The 13,532-nt window shown below is 42.4% G+C and overlaps 1 protein-coding gene across 1 annotated transcript in view; it reads right to left on the bottom strand.

The window, feature by feature from the left end:
* Nucleotides 1-13,532, bottom strand: part of adam19a (ADAM metallopeptidase domain 19a) — a 122,323-nt gene that overhangs the window by 60,136 nt on the left and 48,655 nt on the right. The window lies entirely within an intron of this gene.

A 13,532-nucleotide genomic window follows, 5' to 3' on the forward strand; every position in this document is an offset into this window, starting at 1 on the left:
TCATGGAGAGCAGAACAGACAGGCAAAGCTGAGAGTTTTCAATAGTGACAGTTTATAACTGCTGAAGTTATGCTGGGGATACAAAAATACTGAATAATGCTCTAGAGCAGTATTACTTCAGATCTGAAAGCTGACTAAACGTTTATATGAGTCGTGTAATCTTCTACCCAAAGGCCAAAATCCACCTGGTAAAATACTCACAATGAGGCTGAGATGTCGAAGTCTGACAGATATGATAAGATGCATGTTGGAGCCCCGGCCACTCAAGGAAGGAACTCACAGGGTGTTTTGGAATAATGTTTTTCTGTCCTGCTGTGACTCCATTTAATCCCCACAGCACTAATTTCACTTTAATTATAATTCACATCACAGCAGGAAAAAATATTCTACAAATCATTTGATCTCTGAATGTAATTCCACATCAACAGTAAACACAAGAATGCAAAAAATCAGGCATTCACACAGAAACATTATTTTATTATTTAAGTGAAGGAAAGATCTCAAGAATCAGTTCAAATTGTTCAAATCTGATCTGGTCTTCGTCGTTCTGGACTGAAGGTGTTCAGTCGGCTGAAAGGGGGCTGCGGCGCCCTGCACGACTCCAGCTTTTATTTTAGGATGGTCACACTGACACATGACGCTACGCTCTCTTTAAGGATAGACACACAATGGTGTGTGTGTGTGTGTGTGTGTGTGTGTGTGTGTGTGTGTGTGTGTGTGTGTGTGTGTGTGTGTGTGTGTGTGTGTGTGTGTGTGTGTGTGTGTGTGTGTGTGTGTGTGTGTGTGTGTCTGTGTGTGTGTGTGTGTTGCTATGCAGCCGTGCAGCAGTGTGTGAGTGTGTCTGGTTTCAGGTTGCAGCAGCAGTATCAGGACTGGCTCTGCACATGTCACACAGGAAGCAGGGCTGTCTGACATGGCTCACAGCACACAAACATCAGCACCTGTTCTCTGCTTTTCTTCCACTTCTTTCTTCCACACCCTCCCCTCTGTGACCTCAAACTCGCTGTGAAGGCTTGTTCTGCTACCTGGAGCCTCTCAGCACTGCAGGGGATTCTGTATTTCCCACAGCCACAGCCACGGCCACAGCCACAGCCACAGCCACAGCCACAGCCACAGCCACAGCCACAGCCAAAGCCACGGCCACAGCCACAGCCTCTGAAGGACAATTCCTTTTCCTGCCACAGATCCATTTGTCACCCTGTTCTCTACCCTCGCTTCAACACTTCATCCTCTGTAGCATCTCCATTTCACCGCTTTTCTTTCCATTGCAAAAAGGTGTGGCTCTCTTAAAGTAGTCGGCTGTCATCTGATTAGAAATCTCAAAATGGATTACGGCAGATTAACAAAACAAAGCTCAATATTGATTTGAATCTCTTCTCGAGCAAACAGACGGAGGCACTTCAAATAAACATTTTCCTGAGTGAAATGAATAAAGAACAGGGTTGGTATCAACCTGCAGCCCCTCTGCAGTCGCTCCTTCAAGCTTTCACTACATTATGTTGACATATTGCTTGTCAGCTGACAGAAACACGTGTTCTTACTTTGTACATGATGTTAATGATCTGACTCCAGATTCACTTCACCCCTCAAGAATCACTCACGACTTCTCTGATCTCTTTGTTTGGTGGAATTCTCTGTTCTGCACTTTGTGTTTTCGGCTGTAACTTTCCATCCTCTGTTTTATCAGCTCTTTAACGATCACCATCTTCTCAGTGTGTTGTCGGCCAGCGGGTATCCAGATGACTGCAGTGTTGTGTACTGAGGTGTGGTTGTAGGTACCTCACACATGTAATGATCTTATTATCTATACATATATATTATTTTTCAGTTCTTCACACCAGCTCACAGTTCATGAAGTCACAACCAGGAGAGTAAAGAAGCAACATTTGCAAGCATCTCAGGAGAACCTGAATATTCCTGAGGACGAACACAGATCATCAGACCTGTGATTGGTGGGCCGGCCGGTACAGCTCCAGTGAAGATGACCATGAAGTCCTCAAGTGGCACCTTCATAAAGGCTGCCAAAGTTAGTAGGACTTGCTCACATGTCATATGACAGCAACTCCATTGACGCCATGTAAAGGAAAATTCTGTGAACATCGTAGAACAAGACTCTGACGTTCTTACTATATACAGTATGCTATAAACCATAAATAACTCTTCCAAAAATTATGCTATTTATCATGAATTGATGTTCATTATAAGAACTTCTGCTTCTGCTGAGGTAAAAGCTGAGTTTTTCTGATCCTGAAGTGATTTTAAGAAACAAGTTCAGAAAGCTGTTCGATAATGATTTTACTGTACCCTCATGTACTGTGTTGAGCTGGTAAGCTGTGCTATCAGGTGTCCTGAGGTTTGTTCTACACACAGAAACACTGCTGACAACCTCTCACAGCTGTGGTGAACATGCACGTTGCCAGTAAAGCTTCTGTTTGGCCTCAGATGTGCGGCTGCCAGCAGAGACCAGCCAGTAACTCGGCTGGCAAGACAAGACTACAACAGACCGACAGAGCTCAAGAGCCACAGAGTCCTGAAAGAGAGACACAGAGCACCAGTGAAACCTGACGTCTGGGCCCTGTGTATTTCGGAGGTGTCTCAGGGACCTTTCACATTGGGATAGTCCAGGACTCGGTTCATTTGGGAGGGAGGGGAGCCCAGAATTTTCACACCTTCATTTGACTCAGTGGCATTTACATTCACTTTTGAGACCAGATCAAACCGCCTGGAAAATGTAACGCAACTACAACCGCTGCTGGTTTGGGGGCGCCGTCACCTGAAACAAACACTGACCAGAGAGGAAGTGAAGAAGAAACACAGCTCATTGATTGGTCCTGGCTGCTTTAGCCCATGGTGGCTAGGCTAGCTCACTCATGGCTAATGGGTAGCCACAAACAACCACGATATGCAGTCTTCAGACCAGATATCAATTAGCTCCATTCTCACTACTCTATGTCTGCTCACAAGATATTTCCCTACTTTTTCTTTATGCGTCTAATTCTCCTGATTCACATGGTTAGCTGTGTTTGTATACTACCCAGAATGCATTGCGCACTATGTCACGTCCTCTCCCTCTGTCCTCTCCTCCCGCCCGCTATAAAAATCGTTTGCAAACGAACCGAGATCAATGTTTTCAAGAGGACCAGAGATCGCTTGTTAGCTCCGGTTCAGAGTATGTGGACGTGTTCTCGTTGCCCAAACAAAAGGGTTTTTCCCTGAAGAAAACAGGAGAATATTAACAAGCCCTAAGGCTCTGTCCACACCATCTTTTTTCTCCCCAGAAAACATTCAGTTCATACGTCACTAAAGGCATGTAGCACATATGCCAGGCCTTTAGGGGCGCTGTGACTCACCAAATACACAAAAAATGCAGAGAAAGACACAGAGCACATAGAAATTTAGAAGTAGACTCCTGCTGATAGGCTTCCATATAACTCTGAGTTCGTTAGGTCTTTGCTCCTGCTCCTCTTCCTGCTGGTATCAGTAGTTTTTGCAGCGCCACCTGGAGCACGTAGTCCACCATTGCTGTGGTTATTAGATGACATCGCGACCGTGGTGGGGGGTAGAGGCGGCAATGACATCATCGCTCTCAGCAGACGTGCACCGTCTTTGCCGTCCACACCTCAAAGCCGAGACGGCGTTTTAAATTTTCCCGACTCTGGGACCCGCGTTAAAAAAAAAGGTTTATTGGCTCCTGAAACGCCAGCCCGTGTGGATGATTGACCCAAAACAATGCCTTTACGTGAAACAGCGTTTTGGTGTGAACAGCCTTTAAGTCCAAGGAAATGGTATGTAACTAAATCAGAAGTATTTCAAACAGCCTGGAGAGATAGTTGGTTGATGTATAAGAAAAAGCCCTCTGCATAACTCAAACAGCCTCTTCCTTGATAGAAGAAAACAAGGAACAACCCTAGATTACTCTTCAGCACTATAGTCAGGCTGACCTTATATCCCTTTAAAGGAGTCATATCACACAACTTTTCAACACTTTCACATGGTTCTTATTGGTCCAAAAATATTGTATCCAAAGTGTTTTGCCCCAAATCCAGTTTGTCCTTGATTTTCAACCGTTTGAATATTCGATCATTTGCTGCATTCAGAATCTGCTGGGTTTCAGGAAGCTGGACTGGCTCCGCCCCACATGCCCATCTTGGGAAGAGGATGAAGCGCTTCCTCTCCTGAGGCCTGTACTACGAACCGTGATCAACATATCCAGGATCTCTCTGTTTCCTGGGTTGACTGATCCAGATGTGCCCGATCCTGATCACCGTTACTAAGAATCAGGTTATCAACTCTCTGGTTCAACCCAGACCGAGGTGTGCATGTTCAGGTGAAAGGGGCGGAGTTTGGAGCATCTGACCAATCACACACAGAGAAACTCTGCAGTGCAGTTTACAGATTACTGAAAGAGCAGTTATTCTCCGAGATTATGAAGAATTAAAACACATCCAGCAGCTAACGGCAACACTGCTGCTGCAGCCAAAGCCAGAACATTCCTGACTTGTTAATGCTGACTTGGTGAGATTATATGATATTAATTTATCAGTGATATAAATGAACAGCACGTCCGCTGATCAATCAATTTCACTTTATTCCAGCAGAAATGTGTCGGGCTGAACTTCCTCACTGATCTTCTTTTAGTTTAGATTTTCCATCCAGTTGTTTTGAGGCTGAGTTTCTCTTGTGTTTTATGTTGGAATATTAATTCATCACCGTGACGACACGAGTAGTTCTGGTTCCATAAATTCATGTTTCTGCAGTTCTGTCAGGTGTGATCATTAACCTCATTATTCCAGATCAACCCTCGTGGAGATAAACAGACCTGGAACAAGTCAAGAACAAAAACTTCCTTCAAAGCCTCAGTGACCAGGATTTATTTTATTATGTCAAAAAGATCGTTCTCAATTAATTTATCCTCTCTGCTGCAGCTCAGTGCTGAACCTGCCCACCAATCATCATCATGTAAGAATGGGCTGGTCATTTTCCAAGAGATCTGATTGGTCAGGAGGCGGAGCTTTGACTTCTTATCCAGAACATATCCTGCTCCAGAGCAGGTTAGACTTTCAGCGTCAGTTACCAGGTGATTTATCCTGCTGAGAATTGAGCGAGCGTGGTAATACAGGAAACCCAGGGTTAATCCTTGAAGTTATCTCGACAAGAGAAAATCCAGCTTCGTAGTACAGGCCTCTGGTGTCATGCCCTAATGTTTACATTCTATCGGTCGCTATGTCACGGAAAAACGGTGTTCAACCAAACCAAAATGGACCAAAATCTGACCCAGAAAGAGAAGCTCCTGAAGAAGTTCCAACTCTGCTATTGCTGGAGGACGTTTCAGAAGGTTAGTGAAACATCGTGTGTGTCTGAATATGTTAATTAGTTTGGCCGTGTCATTTATTACTAGCAAGTAGCTAACGCTCGCTCTCGCTAACTTCAGGGTAAATGTTACGGTTTTTCATATTATACTGAATTTATGCAGTATTTCTTTACTCTTTGTAAGTGTTTAAAATCATATCAGTCATCTTTATGAGTCCAAGCCCAGACACACTCCTCAGACTCTGCAAAGCCTCCATTTGATCTACAGTCTCTATCGGCACAACTTTGCAGACATGAACAATACCTCACAATAACCCCCCCCCACACCAATGTTCTGAAAACTCTCCTTTACTTTAGGAAGTCTTGTTGGTAGATTACCATTCAAAATAAAATGAATCCACTGGGTCCTCACAGGCTCAGATGAAGGCAGTAAGAATCGACTCCTCTGCTCGTTGATACAATGAATAATTGTGCATCTGGTGTGTTTAGCTGGTATCTTTGTTTCCATGTTTGTTTACCTGCAGCGGTAGAGAGGTGAAACAAACACACCCACACGAAGCTGCCTGGTTGTGGGCGGGTCAAAGGGTCTACCTGCACTGGGGTTGGCTAAAAACACCCTGGTGACACTACACAGGGTTTGATTTCCGACTCGCTCATTGGAGCAACACACTTTAGAAAAAAATAGGCAAGCCAGTGAACGAGACGACAGACTTTCTTCTCTTCTGGAGTGTCATTCTCAGGTAGAAAGGGAATTTTGCATGATATGTTCCCTTTAACTTTGAGCAGTAAAGACTTTGTGAGCGTCTTTAATTACAAAATTCTAACTATTGGGGATAAAATTGAAGACTCACTGCCCAAAGCTGTCACAGACTTATAAACCACATCTTTAGATTTGTCAATGGAATCTGTGCCCGTATTCACAAAGCATTCTAAGACTAAAAGTCGCTCTTAGTGACGTCACTCTTAAAAATAAATCATAGAATTCCTTGAATTTTAAGATTTTTCTTAGAATTTGCCTTTACTATGATAAAAGTGATTCACAAAGCATCTTAAGCCCTACGAGAGCTCCTAAGGTGGAAAACTGCTAAAAGGATTGAAGAGGACTTTAAGAAGCCTTAAAGTTTCTTAAACAGACCTGATGAGGGAAAGACAAAGAGAAAGGAAATATGTTCTCTGTTTGTTTAACGACAACGATTTAATGACACTGCCGGCTTGATCGTGCAGGATCAATGTTTGTGGTCGACCTCATCAGGGAGGAGCTTATTTCTCCCACACAGCGAAGCAACGCAATAACGCCTGAGATGAAGATGATCACAGCATTGCGATACCTCGCCACAGGGAAGATGCAGCAGTGTAGCGGTGATGACTGGGTCTGTCCCAGCGCTCCGTCAGCAGAGTGATCAGCCCCACATTGGTGCTAAATCACAGGAATGGATGACCGCTGTGTCCGTGTCCACCATTAAAATCAAATACATTAAGTGGTACAAATAACCAGTGTGGACAGAAAAGAAAACAATCCATCAACAATCAATATAGTAGTCGGCATGTGAACGAGGTAAGTTCAATCATTTTAAAGCTGTGTACAAATTAATTAAAGTTTTCTGGGTTTCATCATCATGACATAAAATTACACATTTTTAACTCAGCCCAAAGATATTTGATCGGTTAATTTTACTCTCCATTCATTACTAGGAGCCCAGAGTGCTCCTGTCACGAATTCCTGTGATTGGTAGAGCTCTTATAAAAAAGAGATTTGATTTGGCAGAATGATGAAAACAACAAATTGAATGGAAACCAAACAAAAGAACTGGAACGCCCAACCGGACAGAAGAGCAGTGCTGTTAGTTCCTCCCTGATGAGCTCGACCACGAACATTATTCCTGCACGATGGAGCCGGGAGCATCATCAAATCATTGTCGTTAAACGGAGAACATCTTTCCTTTCTCTTTGTCTTTCCAACATCTTGTCTGTTTAAGAAACTTTTAGGCTTCTTAAAGTCCTCTTCACTCCTTTTAGCAGTTTTCCACCGTAGGAGCTCTCGTAGGGCTTAAGATGCTTTGTGAATTACTTTTATCTTAGGAAGGGAAAATTCTCAGAAAAAAATCTTAAAATTCAAGGAATTCTAAGATGTTTCTAAGAGTCATCACTACAGTAAGAGCTAATTCTAGCCTTAAGATGCTTTGTGAATACGGGCCCAGGAGTGTAACAGGTCCAATGGTTGTGAGGCCTGGTTTGAATATTTGTCTTTACTAAGCTCATTAAGATGATTTCTAGTAATTTAATTATAACATGACATCAAACTCTTAATATAGTGATTCTTTGAAGAATAAATCAATACAATAGGATTAACATTCAACACTGTATTACTTCTATGAAAGGTAAATCTGTTCTGAAAGTTTTTTGTTGCTCTTGAAACAATATTTTAACACAAAATTTTTTCATTTTATATCTGTGATCATGTCATTTAAACACCGGCATACTTTAATTTAAATACAAATTACAATCCAAGTAATTTGTCACATGATTAAATAAGCATGAACCTTTGCATTTACTGTATAAATGGGCCCTTAAAATAAAGTGAAGTGAAAATCAGCCCAGTGAATGTTATGTAGTGGTAAGTAAAGGAAGCATCACTGTAATTAGTTGTGGGAAAAGAGTCGACTCCAGTCCTTCTTCCAGTGGAAAAGTGATGACGTGTCCTTCAAACATGGCGCTGCTTTCTGGCCCTGGTCCAACCCTGTCCCAGAGGAGGAGGCCAGGAGATAAAATAAACTCAGATTCCAGGAACATTCCTGGTAAATTACACAAATTCTGTCTTTGGCCTACATTTGTTGCTCCAACCCAAACTTGTGAGCCTTACTGAGACTGAAACTCTGTTTAGATAAACAGACTCAAACACTCAGTCTCTGCTCCAAACTCAGAGATTGACCTAATCCTGGATGACAGCGCCACAGCTTACACAGACAGGTTGTGTTCTCAGTTTGTGTGTTTTAACTCAGAATAGCACCACAAGTAGCGTGATGTCTGTTGATGCGAAATGCATCGACCAAATCAGATCCAGGGGCTTAGAGCACAGGAGCTTCTGTCCTTTTTTAGAGGAAATAGAATGAAACACAGTCACAACCACTTTAAATTTATAGCAGCCATGTAAAAGAAGAACTCAAGAAATGAAGCTTGTCTTTTATGCCTCCTGTAAGCAGCTCAGGCTTTAATATTGACGCTAACTAACCGGAGCACCATGGCAGGACGACACTCCACACAAACCCTCTTCACTCCCGGTTGCCAACTTACAACTAATAAACTCAACTAAACTAGATGAACTGACCTAAGCAACAAAAACACAACATAACAATCATTCCCAACACTACTAACCTAATATAACCCCAATAATTACATCTAAAACACGACGAACAGAAACTCCCATAATGCATTGCAGCGATCAGTCCGTGATGCTCCATGTTATTGAAGCGAAGGATATATGCAGGAGATCGGGTTTTTAGAACCATGAGTGTGAGCGTTGTGGCTTTCAATGTCATTTAGTTGTTGTGAAAATCACTATTATTTAGAGTTTGGAGAGTGCTCTCGGTGGCTGTGAGCGTCAGCATGAAGCATCGGGAGTGACGATCAGCACTCTCATGCCGTATTGGTCATATTTCCTCATTGTAGCACCCATTCAGCCCACACTAGTAGCAGCTCTAGCTTCCCCCCCGACACTTTAAGTAATTTCCGGACTATTGAACATAAGCTGCAGCCACCAAATTTAAAAAGGAGAAAAAGAAAAAGAAATGTCGAAGTTACGTGATGCACCTGAACGCATCACTCACGTATCAGCGGCATGAAGCTCGTTAACCCTTAAAAAGCCGAGAATATTGCTGCAGGGTTCAAAACATGTTAAAAAAAGAAAAAGAAAAAAAAGAAGCAGCTTATTGTCCGGAAAGTACGGTAACCATACGAAGATGAAGTATTAATGGTGGAGGCAGAGTCTGAGGTAGTGCTGCTGTCTTCTACTTGGTTTTGCCGCGATGCTTCACATTTTGATGACGTTATGCGGCGGTACGACTCTGGTGGCTGCTGTTGCCAGATTGGCTGTTTTCCTCCTACATGATAAGGCCCGCTTACGGTGAGCTTTAGCCGGGTTTTCCACTGGAAGGCTCTATGGAAATCTGGCAACTCTCTAAAACAACGTTGAACTGTGAGAGCGCCGTTCACTAACACCAGAATGAGCGCCGCTCACCGTGACGTTCATCAGGCAGAAATACAGAACGTTCAGTTCACGTTCGCCTAAAATATGAAGGAGTTCATGAACGAGCGTTCACTAAACTCGTTCAGGCACAACTCTGGCTGCTTTGCACACGCTGGTGGTTTTAATGACTGGATTTATTGAAATGTGGCGCTCCGGAGCTCACAGCTTCGGACGGCTGCAGAGCTGCGGCCGCAATTCCACGTTCTTCGCGCCACTATTGTTGAGTAATGACGTTACATCCCTGCGTCGTTCACAACCCCGCCTACATTTGACCGCACTCTCTGTAGTGGGACGGCACAACACAGTTGGTCTGGGTGCGCTTTGCCTTACCGTACCGTACCGTCCGGCCCGCCCCGCTCAGGGATGTAGTGCAGTGGGACCGAGGCTCAAGGAGCCGCAGCAGAGCGACCAAAGAGCCGTGTGTGGCTCTGCAGCCGCGAGTTGCCGACCCCTGTTCAAGACATTCTGAGGGTCTGCTTCTTCTCTCAAGACAAATGTGGCTCAGATATGTGAGAAGAAGCGGTGCCAAGTCTCTGGCAGCAAGAAGCAGGCAAGAGAAACCATGTTCAGAAGAGTCTTCATTCAATGTTCCATTAATGTTCAGAAGAAATCATTAAAACTGTTCATCATGACGTTTGAGGATTTTTTGTCCAACTTTTTTCATGATGCGGCCCAGCCTCACCCAGACTCTGCCTCCAGCGGCCCCCGGGTCAATGGAGTTAATTAAACTCTTCTTTGTCACCCAGACATACTGACAATATATAGGGTTCGTCTGTATATGTTTCACCAGCTTCTCTGTTCTGTCGAACCAGACTAACAGAGTAATAACCCAGAGTATCACGGCAGCTGCTATCAGGTGACGCTGGATATTTAAAACATGGACTGAATTCAATGAACAGTAGAGTGAAATGTGGGTCATTAATGCCAACATCCTAAACGTTTTGCCACGCTAGAGAAATTCCTAAACAATGCAGCTGCTCTGCTCCTCAGCAGAAGTGAGGCTCTGAACCAGAACTTCTCCCCAGAAGCTTCTAAACTCTGAGGTTCCTCAACCTCTTCATGGCTCCACTCTGTTGTCTCAACTCAGCCACACACTCAGGAAGTCTGGTTATTGACAGCTTCGGATTCCAAATCTTAAACTTAGACTTTAATTGTTAGAATAGAATACAATACAATACAATACAATACATTACAATAGAAATACTTAACTTACTTCTTAATCAGAGAGGGGAATTATTTCTAATTATTCTTATTTAAAGATAATTAAGTTAAATTAAAGATTTAAAATTCTTAATTAAATATATTTTAATTATTTTTAATTATCTTATTACATTATTTTTCATCTTTTTGGTTACGTGTATTCAAGGACCAGAGATGAAGCTGCTGGATAAAATCAAATACAATAAGTTTGTGATTCATGCCGGTGTGAAGACACCAGATTACACCAATCACAGGTCCAAAATGAATATGAAGCCAGTCTGTCAATTTGTAAAATGCAGGTGGTTCTCTGGCTCTTGGCCACATGTTGAGCTGCACATTGGCGTCTGCCTCCATGGTGACCTGAAAACAACCCACACTATGAAGAAATAAAAGAAAACAAAAGTTGGTTCTGGTTCTGCGGGTTTCTACATGCTGAATACTTGTGCTTTGAGATGATTCTCTTGTTATTGCAACTATTAAAATAAATGTGTCCCAATAGGTTGGTTATTTCCCAGAATGCATTCTGGATGCATGATTCCTCAAGACACGCACACACACAACTACACGCACACACCCCCACAACCACAACCACACTCACACACACACACACACACACACACACACACACACACACACACACACACACACACACACACACACACACACACACCCACGCATGGTCGATATTTTGACAGTCATGTTTTCATTGTAGATGTTTTCAGTGGCTGAACTGAGTCTCAATAAACTCATAAACAACTTCATGCACAGAAAACACTCAGGCGCTGTGTTCAGCTGTGTTCAGCTGTGTGCCACAGTTCTGTTTAATAAAATGAAAGTCTCACTGGTTTTTGCCGTCTGTCCTCTGAAGACATTTCATCCGTACCTTCGTCTCATCCTGTCATCATAAAAACAGCTCAAAGCCTCATTTAGCTCGTTGTTTAATAAACTCCACCACAAAACAATGGCTGTAATGTTTTGATGTATTATTTTCAATATTTACACTGACTAAACATTCTAACATTTCATTTGTTCTCCACATACTATGTGAACTCCACTCATTCATGAGCAGAATTGAAGTATAGCTGGAATATTAAATTATTCTAAAACTCAGATATAACATTCTAATCACATAGGTCACACACCTCGGAAACTTTGAACCGACTCCTCCTATAATGTGGTTTTCCAAGGATCATCAGACTGATTCACACAAACAGTACAGCATTACGATGACCTGTTAGACAAAGGTTCAGATGGAGGTTAAATTAAAGATTTACATACTGTAAGTTGGATCAACCTCAGGAAAGACTGAACAATTTATCCAGCGAACACGTTAGAAAATTACTGGGACTCCGCCTTGTATGATCAAATCTTCAGATGTGTGTGCCAACGAGCGAATGAATTGACATCTGGAAATATCTGTGTGATATTCCGAGCCTCTATAAGTTGGTTAGTTAGTTTTCCATCTCAGGAGTCTCAGCGTGTTTTGGGTGATGATTACGCAGCAGTTATTGTCAATGTGATGTCATCACGGGAACATCATAGCCGCTGTTGGCCTTTCATCCTGTTTCACACTCTAATGCTCACCCTAATCAAACTCATTTCTCTGAAGCAAACAAATCATCTTTTCGTCTCACACTGCATCAAAACACATGATACTACCATTCACCAGCATGCCAGCCATCAATACACACACCTACTAACTCTTTTATAGCATTGGTCATTTACAGCCATTCGAGTTTCAGCCGCTTTCATTGACTGAAATCATACAGTCATGATCTAACTAAGATTGTAATCAGACTGAATTAAACTCAGGATGCCAAAGAGGAAAAATAAATGAAGAATAGAACTGCTGCCAGTAGGTGCCATAGTCACCGGAGTTAACGATGAAAATTCTCAGACAACATTTTTTTTAAGTCAACTCGTCTTTTATAAATAGATCACCTATTTATTTTTGGTCTTCCTTCTCAAATGGTTCACCTGGTTTGAAGTAATTTCCCTCCACACCACTCTGTTAAACCTGCCAATCGCTAATGAGTGTATCAGTCATATTTTAATCCTGTTTACCAGGTAGCCTCATTACTGTGTGAGCTCCAAAACTCTTTAGCATGTAGCACGGCTCAGAGATATGTGCTGCAGCTGATTGGACAGACACGTCTCAGGGCTGTCTGCTCCTGCAGATAAAACCGGACCAACATGGCAACTTGGAAACAAAACTTCCAGGGAGCTGATTGGTCTTGCTCAGGGACACACAGGGGTGACCTGTCCACAGTGGGGATCGAACCGGCAAAATCCCCCACTGCCCCCTAACTGCTAAATTATACTAAAATGATGTAACAACGAGCACATACAATGGAGAAATCTTCACAGAATAGAGAAGTCTTATAAGCCATTGTTTCTAAAAAATGGTGTTTCTGGGCTGCATTAAAAAAAGACAGAAATCAAGCGTGTTCTCCCGGATCAACACATCACTGAACGTAACTATCTGATTATTAAAGAAATGGCGAACAAAGAACGACGACTGTCTTTGGATGTTAAGCAGGTTACATAGACTGATTAGCAGCAATGTTTAAAGAAAGGAGCCCTATTGTATTCCTGTATATTTTGTTCCTACTGATATCTATCTATATTTTCTAAATGTATGTATGTATGTATGTATGTATGTATGTATGTATGTATGTATGTATGTATGTATGTATGTATGTATGTATGTATGTATGTATGTATGTATGTATGTATGTATGTATGTATGTATGTATGTATGTATGTTCGTACTTACCAT

This window comes from Lipophrys pholis, assembly GCF_963383615.2.
Source record: "Lipophrys pholis genome assembly, chromosome: 18".
Taxonomy (NCBI): Eukaryota; Metazoa; Chordata; class Actinopteri; order Blenniiformes; family Blenniidae; genus Lipophrys; species Lipophrys pholis.